The sequence below is a fragment of the Salmo salar genome, unplaced genomic scaffold (assembly GCF_965601325.2).
Source record: "Salmo salar unplaced genomic scaffold, fSalSal1 ptg000136l, whole genome shotgun sequence".
In the NCBI taxonomy this organism is placed as follows: domain Eukaryota; kingdom Metazoa; phylum Chordata; class Actinopteri; order Salmoniformes; family Salmonidae; genus Salmo; species Salmo salar.
In genome coordinates, this window is record NW_027675321.1 from 1,391,415 (window position 1) to 1,414,469 (window position 23,055).

At 37.4% G+C, this 23,055-nt stretch overlaps 1 long non-coding RNA gene across 1 annotated transcript; it reads right to left on the reverse strand.

The window, feature by feature from the left end:
* Window positions 1-4,272: 4,272 nt before the first annotated feature.
* Window positions 4,273-11,809, reverse strand: LOC145866945 (uncharacterized). Its single transcript, XR_014383176.1, has 2 exons — window positions 11,293-11,809; window positions 4,273-8,053 (listed from the first exon to the last, which is right to left on the reverse strand). It is a non-coding gene; the product is annotated as an uncharacterized LOC145866945 (long non-coding RNA).
* Between the last annotated feature and the right edge of the window lie 11,246 nt (window positions 11,810-23,055).

A 23,055-nucleotide genomic window follows, 5' to 3' on the forward strand; every position in this document is an offset into this window, starting at 1 on the left:
TGATCCTAGATCATAATGAATCAGATTACATGGAGAGGGGGGACCTGATCCTAGATCATAATGAATCAGATTACATGGAGAGGGGGGACCTGATCCTAGATCATAATGAATCAGATTACATGGAGAGGAGGACCTGATCCTAGATCATAATGAATCAGATTACATGGAGAGGAGGACCTGATCCTAGATCACAATGAATCAGATTACATGGAGAGGAGGGACCTGATCCTAGATCACAATGAATCAGATTACATAGACAGGGGGACCTGATCCTGATTCAGCACTCCTCCTTTGAGACACTGCCTTTATGAATAAGGAATGCTGTTGTAAAGTCTAGTTACAGCTGGTGTTTACTGCCATCTAGTGGAAGATACCAATAAAACACTTTATTATCAGGGTGGGGAGATGGCTGAGTGCAGGATCCATGGTGAGATGACAAAAGAGGAAAACACACTATATGGAGAGAAGTACAAATAAAGTATTTCTGAACAATAAAGGACAGAGTAAGATAATGAATACCTGGAATTACATATTATTACTAGTAAGTAGATCTCTTCTGTCATCATTATTTAACCATACACCAGTGACGTGCGAATTGACGTGTTTCCTCATATGAAAATGAAAGTAACTGTGGTTACAAAATGTAGCGCACATTTCTCTGCAACATCAGAAGCAGGATAAATGTGTTGATTTGAAGGACAGACGGACAGACTCTGGTAAGTCTTGGCTACATATAACTATTATAAAGTTAGGTCGTAGTCAGACATTCAATAGACAGAGTAACCTTGAGATATGATTCTTTATCATGCTGACCAACCTGGGCCCGGTTTCTGCGATAGAATTTAGACTTAACGCTGGAAACGCATAAGAAGTGGTAAACGATAATTAACAAAATACAGTGTTGAGTAAACGCTATTTTACAAATAAAAAGGTGTGTAAGTGCGTTTACGTGTGTTTACCCTCCACCACATCCCCGTTGAGGTGGTGTGCAGCGTAGAGTGCATAGTCATTCAGTCTCTATGGGCCAGATGGTGAGGGCCACAGCATAGTCCTTTAGTCTCTATGGGCCAGATGGTGGGGGCCACAGCATAGTCCTTTAGTCTCTATGGGCCAGATGAACAGATGGTGAGGGCCACAGCATAGTCCTTCAGTCTCTATGGGCCAGATGGTGGGGGCCACAGCATAGTCCTTTAGTCTCTATGGGGAAAGAAACTGTTCAGATGGGGTCTATAACATCCAATCACATACTCCTCAAGATGAGGCTCATGATTTATAAGTTATATACCTTTTAATCTTTACATATATTGTCTTTATTTAAACCAAGGTAGTTTGAGTTAGTAGCGATGAAGTAGCAACTGTCAGCTGCTGTAAACCTGTGACAGTCTTCATAAGAGAGCTGATCTCAGATCAGTTTAGCTTATTATATCATATTGATACTGCTGTAAACCTGTGACAGTCTTCATAAGAGAGCTGATCTCAGATCAGTTTAGCTGTTTATATCATATTGATACTCCTGTAAAGTCAGGTTACAGCAGGTGTTTACTGCCATCTAGTGGAATATGTTTTATTTTTATTTCACTTTTATTTAACTAGGTAAGTCAGAACAAATTCTTATTAACAATGACGGCCTACCCCGGCCAAACCTTGACGACGCTGGGCCAATTGTGCGCTGGAACTCCCAGTCATGCAGCCTGGACTCTAACCAGGTACTGCAGTGACGCAAGAGGCGGGACTCTGCACCATTCGGGAGGCGGCTGAGCTGAAACAGAAAGTAAATATGTTATTTTGTTCAGGATCCATTTTGAGACGACAGAGCAGAAAACACTATATGGAGACTATTGAAAAATAAAGTAAGTATTTCTGAACAACAATACATTCTAAAGGACAGAGTATGTGAATGAATACCTGGAATGAGATATTACTAGTTAGTAGAACTGCTACTTGAGCTGAGTTGCTGACAGACAGCAGTTTTCAAAGTGGAAACTAATCAGTAGGTCTACATGTTATCAGTAAAACGTCTGGTAAAGATGGTGGAGGAGCTTTTACATTATATGGTTTTATGTTTATCTCAGGGTTTCTCAATCCTTTTGTTCTGACCAGCACTTACACACCTGATTCAACTAATCATCAAATATTTAAGACAGTTTAATATTTGAAGCCAACAAATGAACATTCTCAAATTAAAACCTTTTGGGTTTGTAGGCCTGTAAACAATTATTAAAGTCCTACAGTAACTCACATTTTGGAGGAAAAAACACAGCTAAACTTGGTTACGAGTAAATTATATGTTTAGCTAAAATAATGTAAGAGAGATGTCTTGAAGAAACGCGTCTGGGTTTAGAACTCTGCGTCTCAGTGCCCTGCGACAGTGGGAAGTTCGTTTTGCATGGCCCGGTGCTACAGGTGAGTGGAGTTTTATTTTAAGGAACAATGGAATGGTCTAAAATGCGTAAACTCTGCGCACCCGGGGAGCCGGGCAATGCAAAACGAATTCACCCAGTGGCCGTTACTTTATTTCCTTATATGAAATTGAAAGTAACTTTGTAGCCCACACAGTTACAAAATGTCTGTTGAAACTGTGGCTCATATGTCTCTAGAACGTTAGAACAGTGGTGGAAAAAGTTCTCAATTCTCATACTTGAGTAAAAGTAAAGATACCTTCATAGAAAATGACTCAAGTAAAAGTGAAAGTCACCCAGTAAAATACTTCTTCAGTAAAAGTCTAAAAGTTTTTGGTTTTACATTTAATTAAGTGTCAAAAGTAAAAGTAAAGTAGCAATAATTTCCTTTTATTAAGCAAACCAGACAGCACAATTTTCTTGTTATTTTAATTTACAGATAGCCAGGTTCACACTCCAACACTCAGACATCATTTAAAAATGAAGCATGTGTTTAGTGAGTCTGCCAGATTAGAGGCAGTAGGGACGACCAGGGTTGTTCTCTTGACAAGTCTGCAAATAGGACAATTTTCTGTCCTGCTAAGCATTCAAAATGTGACGAGTGCTTTTGGGTGTCAGGGAAAATGTATGGAGTAAAAAGTACATCATTTTCTTTATGAATGTAGTGAAGTAAAGGTAAAAGTTGTTAAAAATATAGATAGTAAAGTAAAGGACAGACACCCCAAAAAACTACTTAAGTAGTACTTTAAAGTATTTTTACTGAAGTACTTTACACCACTGCATTAGAAGACAGATAAATGTGATGATTTGAAGGAAAGACGAGCAGATTCTGGTAGGTAGGCTACAAACTATTATAAAGTTAGGTCGTCGTCGTCGTCAGACATTCAACAGTCACAGTAGGTTTGAGCTACAGTATGATCACTAATCATGCCGACAAACCTGATGGTCTCGGTTGGAAATGTTGTGAAAAAGTATCTGGCCTCGGCTATAAATATCTGGCATTACTCATCTCATATGTATATACTGTATTCTATACTGTTCTACTGTATCTTAGTCTATGTATTACTCATCTCATATGTATATACTGTATTCTATCCTATTCTACTGTATCTGTCTATGTATTACTCATCTCATATGTATATACTGTATTCTATCCTATTCTACTGTATCTGTCTATGTATTACTCATCTCATATGTATATACTGTATTCTATCCTATTCTACTGTATCTTAGTCTATGTATTACTCATCTCATATGTATATACTGTATTCTATACTATTCTACTGTATCTGTCTATGTATTACTCATCTAATATGTATATACTGTATTCTATCCTATTCTACTGTATCTTAGTCTATGTATTACTCATCTCATATGTATATACTGTATTCTATCCTATTCTACTGTATCTGTCTATGTATTACTCATCTCATATGTATATACTGTATTCTATTCTACTGTATCTGTCTATGCAGCGTTGACATTGCTCATCCATATATTTATATATTCTTATTCTTATTCCATTACTTAGATTTGTGTGTATTAGGTATTTGCTGTGAAATTGTTAGATATTACTGCACTGTTGGAGCTACGAACACAAGCATTTCACTACACCCGCAACAACAACTGCTAAACACATGTGACTTCATTTCTTATTAAATTGTTTTTTCCCCACTCATTCATCTCTTTACGTTGCTTATTTATATTCAGTGGCCTGGCTGCATCCAGACTGTCAAAGGCCCATCCTGGTAGATCTGAACCTAATGCAGCTTGGAGTGATCAGATGACAGAAGTCACATTTAGGTGCCAGGTCTTCAGCAGGCTTGAAACGTGATACTGATTTTCATACTAAGAGGGACCAGGAGTCTGTTGATTGGCCAGTCATTGGGTTCATTTGTTGAAATCAAATCAAGCTTTATTTATACAGCACATTTCAGACATGGAACACAATGGCTTCATAGGAAAAAACAAAAATAAACAATTATTTACCACAACAAACATAAGTGGATAAAAAACAGAAGGTTAACAACTGAAAGATGGAAATGCCATCGATTAAAATACTAAGAATTGGATGCAATATCCAACCCAAAATACCAGCTTGTTTTACTACATTGTTTGTTGTTGCGTTCCCCACCAAGAAAAATCTCAAATGTTTCTCAAACAGAAGGGGTTCTGAAAGACACTATGGGGGTGTCCACTGAAAGTTGACTAGTAACAACAACTGGGACCTAAAAGACACCCACCATGAGACCCACTAAATCTGCCCAAGAAGAGGAAAACAAAAGAAAAACCCACACCAAACTTAAAGACAGGAAGTAAACCAAAAAGGTGGAGCAACTAAAGGTGTTGACTCTCCACATGTATCAAGACAACTGGAGCACTGGGCCAGACACTCTTAAATAGAACCTGGACCAGCTCAGGTGAAACACCTTCCCACTAACGAGATGGACAAGCCAGCACAGGTGTAACACATACTGACTAACGAGGTGACACCAATCAGTGCGTTCTACGTGCTAACGAGCTAGACGGGCTAACCAGCTAGACGTGCTAACGAGCTAGACGTGGTAACGAGCTAGACGTGCTAACGAGCTAGACGAGCTAACGAGCTAGACGGGCTAACGAGCTAGACGGGCTAACCAGCTAGACGTGCTGACGGAGCTAGACGTGCTAACGAGCTAGACGTGCTAACGAGCTAGACGTGCTAACGATTTGACGTGCTAACGAGCTAGACGTGCTAACGAGCTATACATGCTAACGAGCTAGACGGGCTAACGAGCTAGACGTGCTAAAGTCCAACCTCAAAACATAAATGGAAAAACCAAAGCCTGTAACACCTTAAGACAACAAATATATCCTATATCCTAAGTTTGCTCACCACCAACAGAAAACAACTTCCATTTCACATTATAATCAACTACAATGCTTCACCTTCACCAATATAAACATGGTGTCTACTGGCTGTCAACAATTAAAAACAAGAAAAAACACGTATTTCTAAATAATAATATACAATAGGATTATTTGTTACTCCTTTTTCTTTCTATAGAATCCTAAATCCCACTAGCTTCTAGAACACTCGTCTTCCTAAAACTCACTAGATTCTAGAACTCTCGTCTTCCTAAATCCCACTAGCTTCTAGAACTCTCATCTTCCTAAAACTAACTAGCTTCTAGAACTCTCGTCTTCCTAAAACTCACTAGCTTCTAGAACTCTCGTCTTCCTAAATCCCACTAGCTTCTAGAACTCTCGTCTCCTTGGAACGAGCCCAAACAAAACTCATCTCCAATACGGAAAAACGTGCAGTCAAAAAATGTCAAAATACATTGTGATCCATGGTAACGCACTAGCTAAACACAAATCTTTTTGACTGCCCACCCTTGAGACAATCAGAAACCAAGTTGTCCTTACCACGGACATGTCTGATTTCAAGAGGAAACTCCTGCAATATCCATAGTAACTTTCCACCTCACTGCGGAGCTTCTCTCTCTATTCAGGGTTCACTAGATAGGCATGTTGTTGGAACGGGGCCCAGTCCCCAATGTCATGCTCTAGTACATTTGTGTTGGCACATCTGAGAATGAACCCTGATATTCTAAAAGCAGGGCAGCAATGTCAATATAAATTGTACCAAAAATTGTCAGTTGGTTGCATAAATAATTATGATTACTAAATCTTACATGAATATTAAACATGAAATATAAAAACCAAATGTACACCCCTTTGTTAATATGTATTAGCAATAATTCACTTAATGGTGAGGCATAAAATGTATCTTTTGTCAGGCTGAATGTTTGAGTCCTGCTTCTTCAGTAGTGGAATAAAGACAATTAGTACTTGAATGTTGTAAATAAATACTGGAGTGATGTAGGATTGTTCATATAATTGATTATTGTACGGCGACTATGTGTTTTAGGCTGTAAGTATGTTGAAATTAAATTGTTTTCTTTTCAACTTTCACTTTCAACTAAAACCAAACTTATATTGTATGTCGGGCATAGTCTTATTTTCAACGACATTTTGCTAGGTGAGATATCCCCAATGTCACAGTTTAAACGTGTCCAAATCAGTAGTACAAATGCAGAAACAGTTTGTGATAAATTGAAAACCTAAACATAAAATGTAATACATACACAAACATCTGTCACAATAATCATATTACTTGTATTATTTAAAACAAGCACCTTATAAAACTGTACAAGCACCAAAAACGCTGTTGTTTTGACAAGTAGCAATAAATCACTAATATCGATTAGGGGGGAAATCAGGTTGTACGTGCTGTTGAAACTAACACAACTAAAAAAACACATGGAAATGGGAGATATATTTTACCTCACTGGTTAGAGGACAACCTGCAGAAGACAGTCAGCTACATTTTGGAGTGATGCATTTAAATGTAGGGGTCACTAAATAAAGGAACACAACACTTATTTGTCATCACTCATTAATATCATGTTGAAATCAATTGTACGACAGGAGGGAGATGAGGTTGCACTTCCTGTTAAAAGTAACAACTCAAAAACCACATGGAATCTGGGAATAATGTGTACATCCCTGGTTAGAGGACAACTTGTAGAAAACAGCTCGCTACATTTTGAAGTGTTGCATTTTGATTCCAGTGGGTCACCAACGTGGTAAGTGTAACACAGCTCTTTTTTTGTTAGTCACTTTTTGTTAAATCTCATAAATAGTAACTCTTCCATTTCAGAGCCTGGATTTTCCCCCCTGAGGCTAATATCCATATCATGTTGAAATCAATAGAACAGGGGACAAACGTTTAGGGTTCTACATTGTGACATCATTAAAATACTCCTTCTACAATGTTCAAACATTCCACATTTTATTTCACTGATATCATGAAACAACTCCTTCATGAATTTTCTGATGTTTAATCAGAGATCTTTTATCAGAGTATCTCTTCCCACATTGATTACAGCTATGAGGTTTCTCTCCTGTGTGTGTTCTCTGGTGTGCTGTCAGCTCTCCAGATCGAGCAAAACTCTTCCAACATTGATCACAGTTATACGATTTCTCTCCTGTGTGTGTTGTCTGGTGTTGAGTCAGATGGCAAAATTGACCAAAACTCTTCCCACATTGACCACAGCTATAAGATGTCTCTCCTGTGTGTGTTCTCTGGTGTAGAGTCAGAGTGCTAGATGCAGCAAACCTCTTCCCACATTGACCACAGCTATAAGGTTTCTCTCCTGTGTGTATTCTCTGGTGTGAAGTCAGATGGCCAGAAGTAGTAAAACTCTTCCCACATTGACCACAGCTATAAGATTTCTCTCCTGTGTGTGTTCTCTGGTGTACAGTCAGAATGCTTGATGTAGTGAAACTCTTCCCACATTGATCACAGCTACAAGGTTTCTCTCCAGTGTGTATTCTCTGGTGCATTCTCAGAGTTTCAGATTGACTAAAACTCTTCCCACATTGATCACAGATATAAGATTTCTCTCCTGTGTGTGTTCTCTGATGCATTTTAATGCCTGATGAGGTGAATATCTTCCCACACTCAGAGCAGCAGTGAGTTATCTTCCCTGTGCATCTCTGCTGGTGTTTCTTGAGGTGTTCTGATGTGGAGAGACTCTTCTCTGCCTCGTCAGCATCATGAGGTTGTTGAGGCTCCCCAGAGGATCCACGATAGTTCAGTATCTCTCCTGTGTGAACAACAAAGTCAGACAGATGATTAAAGGCCCACAACAGCGGTAATCCACTGTAAAAGGTGATGCCAACAGCGGAGCCATGATGTTGTACAACAATTGACATCTGTAATGAATGTTAAAATTATTTGACATTTGTCTTAAAATGAGCAAGAAGTCATATTTTGTCTTGTTTTCACTATAGTAGTGACATTAAGATTGTAGGCTAGAAATAAGTTATTCATGTTGTTGAAACTCTAAGCAGTGTGCCAGACAACTTTTGGTCTCCAATATAGGCCCCTTTCTGTGTTTGCTAAAATTGCGGCACGAGGGCGATGCACATGCAATTTAGTTGTAGAAACTCCTCCCTGCTAATGAGGAAACCACTAGTTATGGATGTAGTATGTCTGGTAATGAGGAAACCACTAGTTATGGATGTAGTATATCTGGTAATGAGGAAACCACTAGTTATGGATGTAGTATATCTGCTAATGAGGAAACCACTAGTTATGGATGTAGTATATCTGGTAATGAGGAAACCACTAGTTATGGATGTAGTATATCTGGTAATGAGGAAACCACTAGTTATGGATGTAGTATATCTGCTAATGAGGAAACCACTAGTTATGGATGTAGTATATCTGGTAATGAGGAAACCACTAGTTATGGATGTAGTATATCTGGTAATGAGGAAACCACTAGTTATGGATGTAGTATATCTGGTAATGAGGAAACCACTAGTTATGGATGTAGTATATCTGGTAATGAGGAAACCACTAGTTATGGATGTAGTATATCTGCTAATGAGGAAACCACTAGTTATGGATGTAGTATATCTGGTAATGAGGAAACCACTAGTTATGGATGTAGTATATCTGGTAATGAGGAAACCACTAGTTATGGATGTAGTATATCTGGTAATGAGGAAACCACTAGTTATGGATGTAGTATATCTGGTAATGAGGAAACCACTAGTTATGGATGTAGTATATCTGGTAATGAGGAAACCACTAGTTATGGATGTAGTATATCTGGTAATGAGGAAACCACTAGTTATGGATGTAGTATATCTGCCTGGAGCAAAAATGGTGAGCAAAGATTTGAGTTTTTCACAATGTATTCTGAATGTGAACGGGGGGAAACTCAGGGGAGAAACCTCCATTTCCAGGTTGATGATGAGTTAATTTCACACTACTTTGGATTATAATTGTAAGGCTCGTTTGAATGTCCTGCTTAATATAATGTTTGTGTCATCATCGCAAATAAACCACTTTGTACTTAAAAAACACTTCAACCAGTAAAATGCTCTTTGGCTTTTCCATCAGCCTGACAATGAGGGTTTGTACACTAAGTGTTTGCCAAATTGGCCCATAACTTCACCTAACAACAACATAGACCTACTGTAGGACCCATAACTTCACCTAACAACAACATAGACCTACTGTAGGACCCATAACTTCACCTAACAACAACATAGACCTACTGTAGGAACCATAACTTCACCTAACAACAACATAGACCTACTGTAGGACCCATAACTTCACCTAATAACAACATAGACCTACTGTAGGACCCATAACGTCACCTAACAACAACATAGACCTACTGTAGGACCCATAACTTTACCTAACAATAACATAGACCTACTGTAGGACCCATAACTTCACCTAACAATAACATAGACCTACTGTAGGGCCCATAACTTCACCTAACAACAAATATAGGAAAATATCTCTGTGTGTTGTACAATAGCCTATCCATCAAGGAACAGTTCTCTACACATTATGAGCTAAGTATCTCTGTGTCCAAACAGACTAACGAGACCCTACTGTAAATCAAGCAGACAATAACGCATTATAAACATCAATTTGTTAGGGATGTTGGATCCAACATGGAGCACGGCATAACTGTCTTTACCAGAGTAATGAATGAAGAAGCACTTTGGTTGTTGTTGCATGTCCTGATGTTTGTCATGTGACTGTCATTCAGAAAATGATTTCCTGGATCAGCTGATGATAGTTGAACATGTGACTGTAACTAAACAGCTACAGTATTATGTGTAATTATTGAAGAACCACATTAATGACAGTATCCATTTGGGTGTTGTCAATAAAGTTAAGGTGACTCTCGGTTAGAACCATTGGATTTAGCAAACTCTGAAATTATTTAGGATTTCTGTTCCCATGAAAACTGTTTTCCCAGCGTAACATAAGGAGACACTAAATGTTAAGTAGGTAGAGAGCATTTCAGAGATCTGAATACAAAAAACTGTCCTAACAGGACAATAACCTAAACCACAAGGCCAAATCTACACTGGAGGAGCTTACCAAGATGACATTGAATGTTCCTGAGTGGCCTAGTTACAGTTCGGACTTAAATCGTCTTGAAAGTCTATGGCAAGACTTGAAAACGGCTTTCTAGCAATGATCAACAACCAACTTGACAGAACAGGAAGGATTTTCAAAAGAATAATGAATATTCACATGAATATCAGTCTCCTATTGGATGACATCACGACTTCCCATCAAGCCAACTCCTTGAAGGCCTTACTATGACATCACTCACTCCTTCTAGTTTGCAGTTGTTAAAAAAACACTATTTTGCTCAAAACATTTATTTGTTTCCCATTAGTGTGTTTATACTTTACTGTATTTATATATCACTTTTCAACAGGAAAAGTTTAAAAATCCCTGGAGGACTTCATGGACAATTCATACCGTACAAAAATATATTCAAGTGTAGAATGCCCTTTCAAAAAGCACACATTAGTTCAACAACTGCAGAGTTTGTGTCCCTGTTTTATAAGATAGTACTCACTGTGTTTACTGGTGTTAATCAGATCAATGTCCCTGTTTTATTAGATAGTACTCACTGTATTTACTTGTGTTAATCAGATCAATGTCCCTGTTTTATTAGATAGTACTCACTGTGTTTACTGGTGTTAACCAGATCAATGTCCCTGTTTTATAAGATAGTACTCACTGTATTTACTGGTGTTAATCAGATCAATGTCCCTGTTTTATTAGATAGTACTCACTGTATTTACTGGTGTTAACCAGATCAATGTCCCTGTTTTATAAGATAGTACTCACTGTATTTACTGGTGTTAATCAGATCAATGTCCCTGTTTTATTAGATAGTAATCACTGTATTTACTGGTGTTAATCAGATCAATGTCCCTGTTTTATTAGATAGTACTCACTGTATTTACTGGTGTTAATCAGATCAATGTCCCTGTTTTATTAGATAGTACTCACTGTATTTACTAGTGTTAATCAGTTCTCCAGTCTTCTCTTCTTCGTCCTCCTCTAATGTAACAGTCATCTCCCCCTCTTCATCTTTCACTCCAAAAACTGCATCTTCCTCCTCTTCTTTTACTGTAACATCCTCCTCCTCTTTCACTCTTTAGGCGTCTTCCTCTTCTTTCACTGTAACGTCTTTCTCTTCTTCTTTCACTGTAACAGCCTCACCCTCTACTTGTTTTTGTATTGTAACAGCCACCTCTTCCTCCTCCTCTTTCACGAGAGCTTCTTTCTCCGTCCAACAGCCCTCTTCTTTAGCAGGAGGAGAGTAGCTTAGTGAACTCATGGTCGGGGATGTTAGCTAGCTAGGCTAGTGCTAACTTAACCAGCCAGCTAGTTGACTTACAACGTAAATATTACATTAAATGGGGTAGCTAGTTGTTTCCACATAAGTATGTTTAAATCATAGTGACAAATAAACCACGAAATTGTCTAAAGAACTTGAATGCTCCGACTTTGTTGGCTAGCGAGCTACCGAGGTGGCTGCAGTTGTTGAAGAAGCGTTCCGTCCACTAGATTATACGTCACACTAGAAACATCGCCTGAAAGACACATATCGCCATCTGCTGTCTGGAGGGAGGAAACGCAGTTGAGGAGGGAAAACTATTTTTATTCTTCATTGAATTATAATATTATAAAGCAGTTTAGGGAAACGTTTTTTTCCTCTCCATTAAATATGAATATTATATCAACACGTATAAAGAGCAACAAGTGTTGTTTGATTAGTTCAGATTTTTTCTGAGAATTTAAAACAAACTCTACATCTACTCCACATCTGTATTTCTGATTCAGTCAAATAACTAGATATCAAAATAAGCACCTAGTTATTGATACCCTTGATAAAGATGAGCAAAAATTACTGTATAAAATAAATAAATAAACTTTACCCACTACCAGGATATTTTAACCCAAAACCTGGTCACCTCTCTGCTAGGAGGCTGAAACTTGGCCATAAGTGGATCTTCCAGCAAGACACATCAACATCCACAAAGAAATGGTTAATTGGGCACAAAATCAACATTTTTAATGGCCATCTCAGTCTTCGGACTTGAACTCCATTGAAAACCTGTGGTTTGAATTGAACAGGGCAGTCCATAAGACAGACTAAATAAATCAAGGACCTGGAGAGATTCTGTATGGAGGAATGGTCTAAGATACCACCCAATGTGTTCTCTAATCTCATAAAACATTTCAGTGTTGTTTTCCTCCCAAGGGGAGGGTGCTGGAGTATTGAAAACATGGGTGGCAGTAATTCAGACCCCTACCTTTTGAGAATTACATGTTAAATTAAATATATTTTTCTGAACAATTGTATTAGTTTAAAATAATATAGGACTAGCTATAGGACTAGGTCTATACTGCTCCTACATGGTGTAACAATACATCATGTAGATGTATATAATGAACAGACTAGGTCTATACTGCTCCTACATGGTGTAACAATACATCATGTAGATGTATATAATGAACAGACTAGGTCTATACTGCTCCTACATGGTGTAACAATACATCATGTAGATGTATATAATGAACAGACTAGGTCTATACTGCTCCTACATGGTGTAACAATACATCATGTAGATGTATATAATGAACAGACTAGGTCTATACTGCTCCTATATGGTGTAACAATACATCATGTAGATGTATATAATGAACAGACTAGGTCTATACTGCTCCTACATGGTGTAACAATACATCATGTAGATGTATATAATGAACAGACTAGGTCTATACTGCTCCTACATGGACTAACAATACATCATGTAGATGTATATAATGAACAGACTAGGTCTATACTGCTCCTACATGGTGTAACAATACATCATGTAGATGTATATAATGAACAGACTAGGTCTATACTGCTCCTACATGGTGTAACAATACATCATGTAGATGTATATAATGAACAGACTAGGTCTATACTGCTCCTACATGGTGTAACAATACATCATGTAGATGTATATAATGAACAGACTAGGTCTATACTGCTCCTACATGGTGTAACAATACTTCATGTAGATGTATATAATGAACAGACTAGGTCTATACTGCTCCTACATGGTGTAACAATACATCATGTAGATATATACTACCGTTCAAAAGTTTGGGGTCACTTAGAAATGTCCTTGTTTTTTAAAGAAAGCACATTTTTCATCCATTAAAATAATAATAAAATGAATCAGAAATACAGTGTAGACATTGTTAATGTTGTAAAAAAAATTAAGAAACAAAAAAATTAAACAAATTCACCTTTATTTAACCGACACAAACAACAACTTGTTCTTTAACAAAGCTTTTGTAAACAGTGTTGTTGCATAACAATCAGGCAGTAGAACAACAATAATCATCACCCTCTTGACCAATCTCCCCTCCCCTTAACATTGGGTTGATTCAGACCCTGTCAGTGTACCAGGTGGACATTGGGTTGATTCAGACCCTGTCAGTGTACCAGGTGGACATTGGGTTGATTCAGACCCTGCCAGTGTACCAGGTGGACATTGGGTTGATTCAGACCCTGCCAGTGTACCAGGTGGACATTGGGTTGATTCAGACCCTGTCAGTGTACCAGGTGGACATTGGGTTTGATTCAGACCCTGCCAGTGTACCAGGTGGACATTGGGTTGATTCAGACCCTGTCAGTGTACCAGGTGGACATTGGGTTGATTCAGACCCTGTCAGTGTACCAGGTGGACATTGGGTTGATTCAGACCCTGTCAGTGTACCAGGTGGACATTGGGTTGATTCAGACCCTGTCAGTGTACCAGGTGGACATTGGGTTTGATTCAGACCCTGTCAGTGTACCAGGTGGACATTGGGTTTGATTCAGACCCTGTCAGTGTACCAGGTGGACATTGGGTTTGATTCAGGCCCTGTCAGTGTACCAGGCGGACATTGGGTTTGATTCAAACCCTGTCAGTGTACCAGGTGGACATTGGGTTTGATTCAGACCCTGCCAGTGTACCAGGTGGACATTGGGTTGATTCAGACCCTGTCAGTGTACCAGGTGGACATTGGGTTTGATTCAGACCCTGCCAGTGTACCAGGTGGACATTGGGTTGATTCAGACCCTGCCAGTGTACCAGGTGGACATTGGGTTTGATTCAGACCCTGTCAGTGTACCAGGTGGACATTGGGTTTGATTCAGGCCCTGCCAGTGTACCAGGTGGACATTGGGTTTGATTCAGACCCTGTCAGTGTACCAGGTGGACATTGGGTTTGATTCAGACCCTGTCAGTGTACCAGGTGGACATTGGGTTTGATTCAGACCCTGTCAGTGTACCAGGTGGACATTGGGTTTGATTCAGACCCTGCCAGCATGGCCAGAAATGTATTCCAAGGTCAGTAACTTATAACCACAGAACCACCACAGACCTTTCATGCATGACTAAAAACACCTAAGTATTAGATTTACTGCCATGGTCTAGTATGTCACTGCATCAGACACCATTCACAATGCTGGCTGAGGTACGAGTAAAACATGACATATTATTTCCTAACCATTCACAATGCTGGCTGAGGTACGAGTAAAACATGACATATTATTTCCTAACCATTCACAATGCTGGCTGAGGTACGAGTAAAACATGACATATTATTTCCTAACCATTCACAATGCTGGCTGAGGTACGAGTAAAACATGACATATTATTTCCTAACCATTCACAATGCTGGCTGAGGTACGAGTAAAACATGACATATTATTTCCTAACCATTCACAATGCTGGCTGAGGTACGAGTAAAACATGACATATTATTTCCTAACCATTCACAATGCTGGCTGAGGTACGAGTAAAACATGACATATTATTTCCTAACCATTCACAATGCTGGCTGAGGTACGAGTAAAACATGACATATTATTTCCTAACCATTCACAATGCTGGCTGAGGTACGAGTAAAACATGACATATTATTTCCTAACCATTCACAATGCTGGCTGAGGTACGAGTAAAACATGACATATTATTTCCTAACCATTCACAATGCTGGCTGAGGTACTAGTAAAACATGACATATTATTTCCTAACCATTCACAATGCTGGCTGAGGTACGAGTAAAACATGACATATTATTTCCTAACCATTCACAATGCTGGCTGAGGTACGAGTAAAACATGACATATTATTTCCTAATTGTAAAAAAAATCCCCACTGTTTAACCAGAACAACATGAGTTGTGTCCTTCAAAGTGTTAGTCCATAATCATATTCAGCTACTTAGATGTCATGTATTGTCATGTTCTCTATAATGAAACATCACCACTGTAGATGTCATGTATTGTTATGTCATGTTCTCTATAATGACACATCACCACTGTAGATGTCATGTATTGTTATGTCATGTTCTCTATAATGAAACATCACCACTGTAGATGTCATGTATTGTCATGTCATGTTCTCTATAATGAAACATCACCACTGTAGATGTCATGTATTGTCATGTTCTCTATAATGAAACATCACCACTGTAGATGTCATGTATTGTTATGTCATGTTCTCTATAATGAAACATCACCACTGTAGATGTCATGTATTGTCATGTTATGTTCTCTATAATGAAACATCACCACTGTAGATGTCATGTATTGTTATGTTCTCTATAATGAAACATCACCACTGTAGATGTCATGTATTGTTATGTTCTCTATAATGAAACATCACCACTGTAGATGTCATGTATTGTTATGTCATGTTCTCTATAATGAAACATCACCACTGTAGATGTCATGTATTGTTATGTTCTCTATAATGAAACATCACCACTGTAGATGTCATGTATTGTTATGTTATGTTCTCTATAATGAAACATCACCACTGTAGATGTCATGTATTGTTATGTTCTCTATAATGAAACATCACCACTGTAGATGTCATGTATTGTTATGTTCTCTATAATGAAACATCACCACTGTAGATGTCATGTATTGTTATGTTCTCTATAATGAAACATCACCACTGTAGATGTCATGTATTGTTATGTCATGTTCTCTATAATGAAACATCACCACTGTAGATGTCATGTATTGTTATGTTCTCTATAATGAAACATCACCACTGTAGATGTCATGTATTGTTATGTCATGTTCTCTATAATGAAACATCACCACTGTAGATGTCATGTATTGTCATGTTATGTTCTCTATAATGAAACATCACCACTGTAGATGTCATGTATTGTCATGTCATGTTCTCTATAATGAAACATCACCACTGTAGATGTCATGTATTGTTATGTCATGTTCTCTATAATGAAACATCACCACTGTAGATGTCATGTATTGTTATGTTCTCTATAATGAAACATCACCACTGTAGATGTCATGTATTGTCATGTTCTCTATAATGAAACATCACCACTGTAGATGTCATGTATTGTTATGTTATGTTCTCTATAATGAAACATCACCACTGTAGATGTCATGTATTGTCATGTTCTCTATAATGAAACATCACCACTGTAGATGTCATGTATTGTCATGTTATGTTCTCTATAATGAAACATCACCACTGTAGATGTCATGTATTGTTATGTCATGTTCTCTATAATGAAACATCACCACTGTAGATGTCATGTATTGTTATGTTATGTTCTCTATAATGAAACATCACCACTGTAGATGTCATGTATTGTTATGTCATGTTCTCTATAATGAAACATCACCACTGTAGATGTCATGTATTGTTATGTTATGTTCTCTATAATGAAACATCACCACTGTAGATGTCATGTATTGTTATGTTATGTTCTCTATAATGAAACATCACCACTGTAGATGTCATGTATTGTTATGTTCTCTATAATGAAACATCACCACTGTAGATGTCATGTATTGTTATGTTATGTTCTCTATAATGAAACATCACCACTGTAGATGTCATGTATTGTTATGTCATGTTCTCTATAATGAAACATCACCACTGTAGATGTCATGTATTGTTATGTTCTCTATAATGAAACATCACCACTGTAGATGTCATGTATTGTCATGTTCTCTATAATGAAACATCACCACTGTAGATGTCATGTATTGTTATGTTATGTTCTCTATAATGAAACATCACCACTGTAGATGTCATGTATTGTTATGTTCTCTATAATGAAACATCACCACTGTAGATGTCATGTATTGTTATGTCATGTTCTCTATAATGAAACATCACCACTGTAGATGTCATGTATTGTTATGTCATGTTCTCTATAATGAAACATCACCACTGTAGATGTCATGTATTGTCATGTTCTCTATAATGAAACATCACCACTGTAGATGTCATGTATTGTTATGTCATGTTCTCTATAATGAAACATCACCACTGTAGATGTCATGTATTGTTATGTTCTCTATAATGAAACATCACCACTGTAGATGTCATGTATTGTCATGTCATGTTCTCTATAATGAAACATCACCACTGTAGATGTCATGTATTGTTATGTCATGTTCTCTATAATGAAACATCACCACTGTAGATGTCATGTATTGTTATGTTCTCTATAATGAAACATCACCACTGTAGATGTCATGTATTGTTATGTCATGTTCTCTATAATGAAACATCACCACTGTAGATGTCATGTATTGTCATGTTCTCTATAATGAAACATCACCACTGTAGATGTCATGTATTGTCATGTCATGTTCTCTATAATGAAACATCACCACTGTAGATGTCATGTATTGTTATGTCATGTTCTCTATAATGAAACATCACCACTGTAGATGTCATGTATTGTTATGTTCTCTATAATGAAACATCACCACTGTAGATGTCATGTATTGTTATGTCATGTTCTCTATAATGAAACATCACCACTGTAGATGTCATGTATTGTTATGTTCTCTATAATGAAACATCACCACTGTAGATGTCATGTATTGTTATGTCATGTTCTCTATAATGAAACATCACCACTGTAGATGTCATGTATTGTTATGTTCTCTATAATGAAACATCACCACTGTAGATGTCATGTATTGTTATGTTATGTTCTCTATAATGAAACATCACCACTGTAGATGTCATGTATTGTCATGTTCTCTATAATGAAACATCACCACTGTAGATGTCATGTATTGTCATGTCATGTTCTCTATAATGAAACATCACCACTGTAGATGTCATGTATTGTTATGTTATGTTCTCTATAATGAAACATCACCACTGTAGATGTCATGTATTGTTATGTTCTCTATAATGAAACATCACCACTGTAGATGTCATGTATTGTTATGTCATGTTCTCTATAATGAAACATCACCACTGTAGATGTCATGTATTGTTATGTCATGTTCTCTATAATGAAACATCACCACTGTAGATGTCATGTATTGTCATGTTATGTTCTCTATAATGAAACATCACCACTGTAGATGTCATGTATTGTCATGTCATGTTCTCTATAATGAAACATCACCACTGTAGATGTCATGTATTGTTATGTTATGTTCTCTATAATGAAACATCACCACTGTAGATGTCATGTATTGTCATGTTATGTTCTCTATAATGAAACATCACCACTGTAGATGTCATGTATTGTTATGTTCTCTATAATGAAACATCACCACTGTAGATGTCATGTATTGTTATGTCATGTTCTCTATAATGAAACATCACCACTGTAGATGTCATGTATTGTTATGTTATGTTCTCTATAATGAAACATCACCACTGTAGATGTCATGTATTGTTATGTCATGTTCTCTATAATGAAACATCACCACTGTAGATGTCATGTATTGTTATGTTATGTTCTCTATAATGAAACATCACCACTGTAGATGTCATGTATTGTCATGTTCTCTATAATGAAACATCACCACTGTAGATGTCATGTATTGTTATGTCATGTTCTCTATAATGAAACATCACCACTGTAGATGTCATGTATTGTTATGTTCTCTATAATGAAACATCACCACTGTAGATGTCATGTATTGTTATGTCATGTTCTCTATAATGAAACATCACCACTGTAGATGTCATGTATTGTTATGTCATGTTCTCTATAATGAAACATCACCACTGTAGATGTCATGTATTGTTATGTCATGTTCTCTATAATGAAACATCACCACTGTAGATGTCATGTATTGTTATGTTATGTTCTCTATAATGAAACATCACCACTGTAGATGTCATGTATTGTCATGTCATGTTCTCTATAATGAAACATCACCACTGTAGATGTCATGTATTGTTATGTTCTCTATAATGAAACATCACCACTGTAGATGTCATGTATTGTCATGTTATGTTCTCTATAATGAAACATCACCACTGTAGATGTCATGTATTGTCATGTTATGTTCTCTATAATGAAACATCACCACTGTAGATGTCATGTATTGTTATGTCATGTTCTCTATAATGAAACATCACCACTGTAGATGTCATGTATTGTTATGTTATGTTCTCTATAATGAAACATCACCACTGTAGATGTCATGTATTGTTATGTTATGTTCTCTATAATGAAACATCACCACTGTAGATGTCATGTATTGTTATGTTCTCTATAATGAAACATCACCACTGTAGATGTCATGTATTGTTATGTCATGTTCTCTATAATGAAACATCACCACTGTAGATGTCATGTATTGTCATGTCATGTTCTCTATAATGAAACATCACCACTGTAGATGTCATGTATTGTCATGTCATGTTCTCTATAATGAAACATCACCACTGTAGATGTCATGTATTGTTATGTTATGTTCTCTATAATGAAACATCACCACTGTAGATGTCATGTATTGTTATGTTCTCTATAATGAAACATCACCACTGTAGATGTCATGTATTGTCATGTTATGTTCTCTATAATGAAACATCACCACTGTAGATGTCATGTATTGTCATGTCATGTTCTCTATAATGAAACATCACCACTGTAGATGTCATGTATTGTCATGTTATGTTCTCTATAATGAAACATCACCACTGTAGATGTCATGTATTGTCATGTTCTCTATAATGAAACATCACCACTGTAGATGTCATGTATTGTTATGTTCTCTATAATGAAACATCACCACTGTAGATGTCATGTATTGTCATGTTCTCTATAATGAAACATCACCAAGTGAAATAAAGTTGATCAGATATTCTTAATAGACATTAAATAAAAAATGGTTGTTCAGAAATCATTAATTATCATGTTGCTCTGATGAAATGAACTAAATATTTCACAATCATTACCACTGCTGATATTCACAGAGAATAATTACAAGGATCATATTTCACAATCATTACCACTGCTGATATTCACAGAGAATAATTACAAGGATCATATTTCACAATCATTACCACTGCTGATATTCACAGAGAATAGTTACAAGGATCATATTTCTCAGTTGCATTGACCTGCAGACATCAGACACCACCTCTCCCTTATGCACATGTGACTGAAATGGAACCAATCACACAAATCACTGACACAGCTTTGATGGCCCAATAAAAACGAAACTGCACGTTTCTGCCAGCCAATGGGATAATTCCAGTGCAGTACATGTGTAGAGGGATAATTCCAATTCAGGAAGTTCCTACCGTTTAACTTTTTGTCTGAACATTATAATATACATTTTACTCAACTGCGTTACCCACTCCAGTCAGCAGATGGCGGTCTGGGAATTTAAGGTAATGCTGTTGGTGTGACGTAAAATCTAGTGGACGGAACGCTTCGTTCAACAGCAACAACAGTTAGTCAGCCACCTCGGTAGCTTGCTAGACAAAATAGCCAAACCAATAAAGCTCTTTAGATGCTTTCGTGTATATTAGCCACAGTGTTTTAAACCCACTTCTGTCGTCTAGTTAGTTATCAGATTTAATTTCATATTTACGGTGTTGTTGTTATTATTCAGCTAGCGGGCTGGTTAAGTTAGCATTAGCCTAGCTAGCTAACATCTCCGACCATGCGCTCACTAAGCTACTCTCCTGCTAAAGAAGATGAGGACATCACAGTAAAACAAGAAGTAGAGGGTGAGGCCGTTACTGTGAAAGAAGAAGAGAAAGTTGTTTCAGTAAAAGAAGAGGAAGATGCGTTCAGAGTGAAAGAGGAGGAGGATGTTACACTAAAAGAAGAGGAGGAAGATGCAGTTTATGGAGTGGAAGAGGGGGAGATGACTGTCACATCGAAAAAGGAAGAAGAGGAGGAAACTGTATATCTGGGCCCGGTTTCCCAAAGGCATGATAAGGCATCCAATGGTTTTAACGATGAACGGGCCCTGATAAACACTAGTAAGTACTGTCTTAAATACAGAGTCACAAACTCTGCAGTTGTTGAACTGATGTGTGGTGTTAAAGGGGAAATCTGCAATTGCTACATCCATATTGTGACTTTATAATTATTAATTTATAGCCATTGATTCTTGAAGAATATAACACATGCCTCATGAGCTTAGTTCAACTGTTGAACCCCCAAAGAAACTTTTTTTACTCCAATGTTTAGAAACAATGTAATCAACACTGTATAGCCTCAACATAGTTAAAACTATAATGTTGATATCATGGATGGTCAGTCCTTGCATCCATAGGTCTGTCTATGAATTTGAAAGTAGTTACATTTCTCCAACCCCATAATCATCTTATAACCAAAACAGTGGTGGAATTACAGCTTTGTTATTGTTTGAACTGCAGATTGGTTGATTGATTGTGTGGCTTTTTTAAAGGGGCAACCTAGTTTTAAAACAGAAACAAAATGGCTGCCCAGAGGCTTGGTTTGGTAAACAGCTGAGGGATGGGGAAAGGAGAAATGTAACCACTCTCAAATTCATAGGGACCTCGTCAAGAAGTTCAGACATCTTGGCGTAACAGTTATAAGGTGTTGGCTTGACAGTCACTGGACCCAGGTTTGAGTTCAGCTCAGGGCCTCCCCCTGAATTCACTACACTATGAATACAAGGACTGGCCATCCATGAGGTCATAATGATAGTTTAACCAGGTTTCTAGGCTATATAGTATATTCTAGAATTCATCCATGATGTTATAATGATAGTTTACCCTGTTTGGGATAGGGGGCAGTATTTTCGCGTCCGGATAAAAAACGTACCCGATTTAATCTGGTTACTACTCCTGCCCAGAAACTAGAATATGCATATAATTAGTAGATTTGGATAGAAAACACTCTAAAGTTTCTAAAACTGTTTGAATGGTGTCTGTGAGTATAACAGAACTCATATGGCAGGCAAAAACCTGAGAAGATTCCATACAGGAAGGCCCTGTCTGATAATTTGTTGTCCTTCTGCATCTCTATCGACATTACAGCATCTGTGCTGTAACGTGACACTTTCTAAGGCTTCCATTTGCTCTCTAAAGCCACCAGAAAGTGGAATGGGGTGTCTGCTGTCTCTGGGCAAAGTACAGCAGCTCTGTTTGTGATCAGTCAGCCTGGGGACAGTGAGACTGAGATGCGCGTTCACGAGAATTCAATTTTTTTTTCTTTCAGCCTTTGAATGAATACAACGTTGCCCGGTTGTAATATTATCGCTATTTTACGAGAAAAGTAGCATAAAAATAGATTTTAAACAGCGTTTGATATGTCACAAAAACCAAAACCACAGCTAAATGCAGTACTAACCTTTGATAATCTTCATCAGATGACACTCCTAGGACATTATGTTATACAATACATGCATGTTTTGTTCAATCAAGTTCATATTTATATCAAAAACCAGCTTTTTACATTAGCATGTAAAAAGCCCATAGAGGTT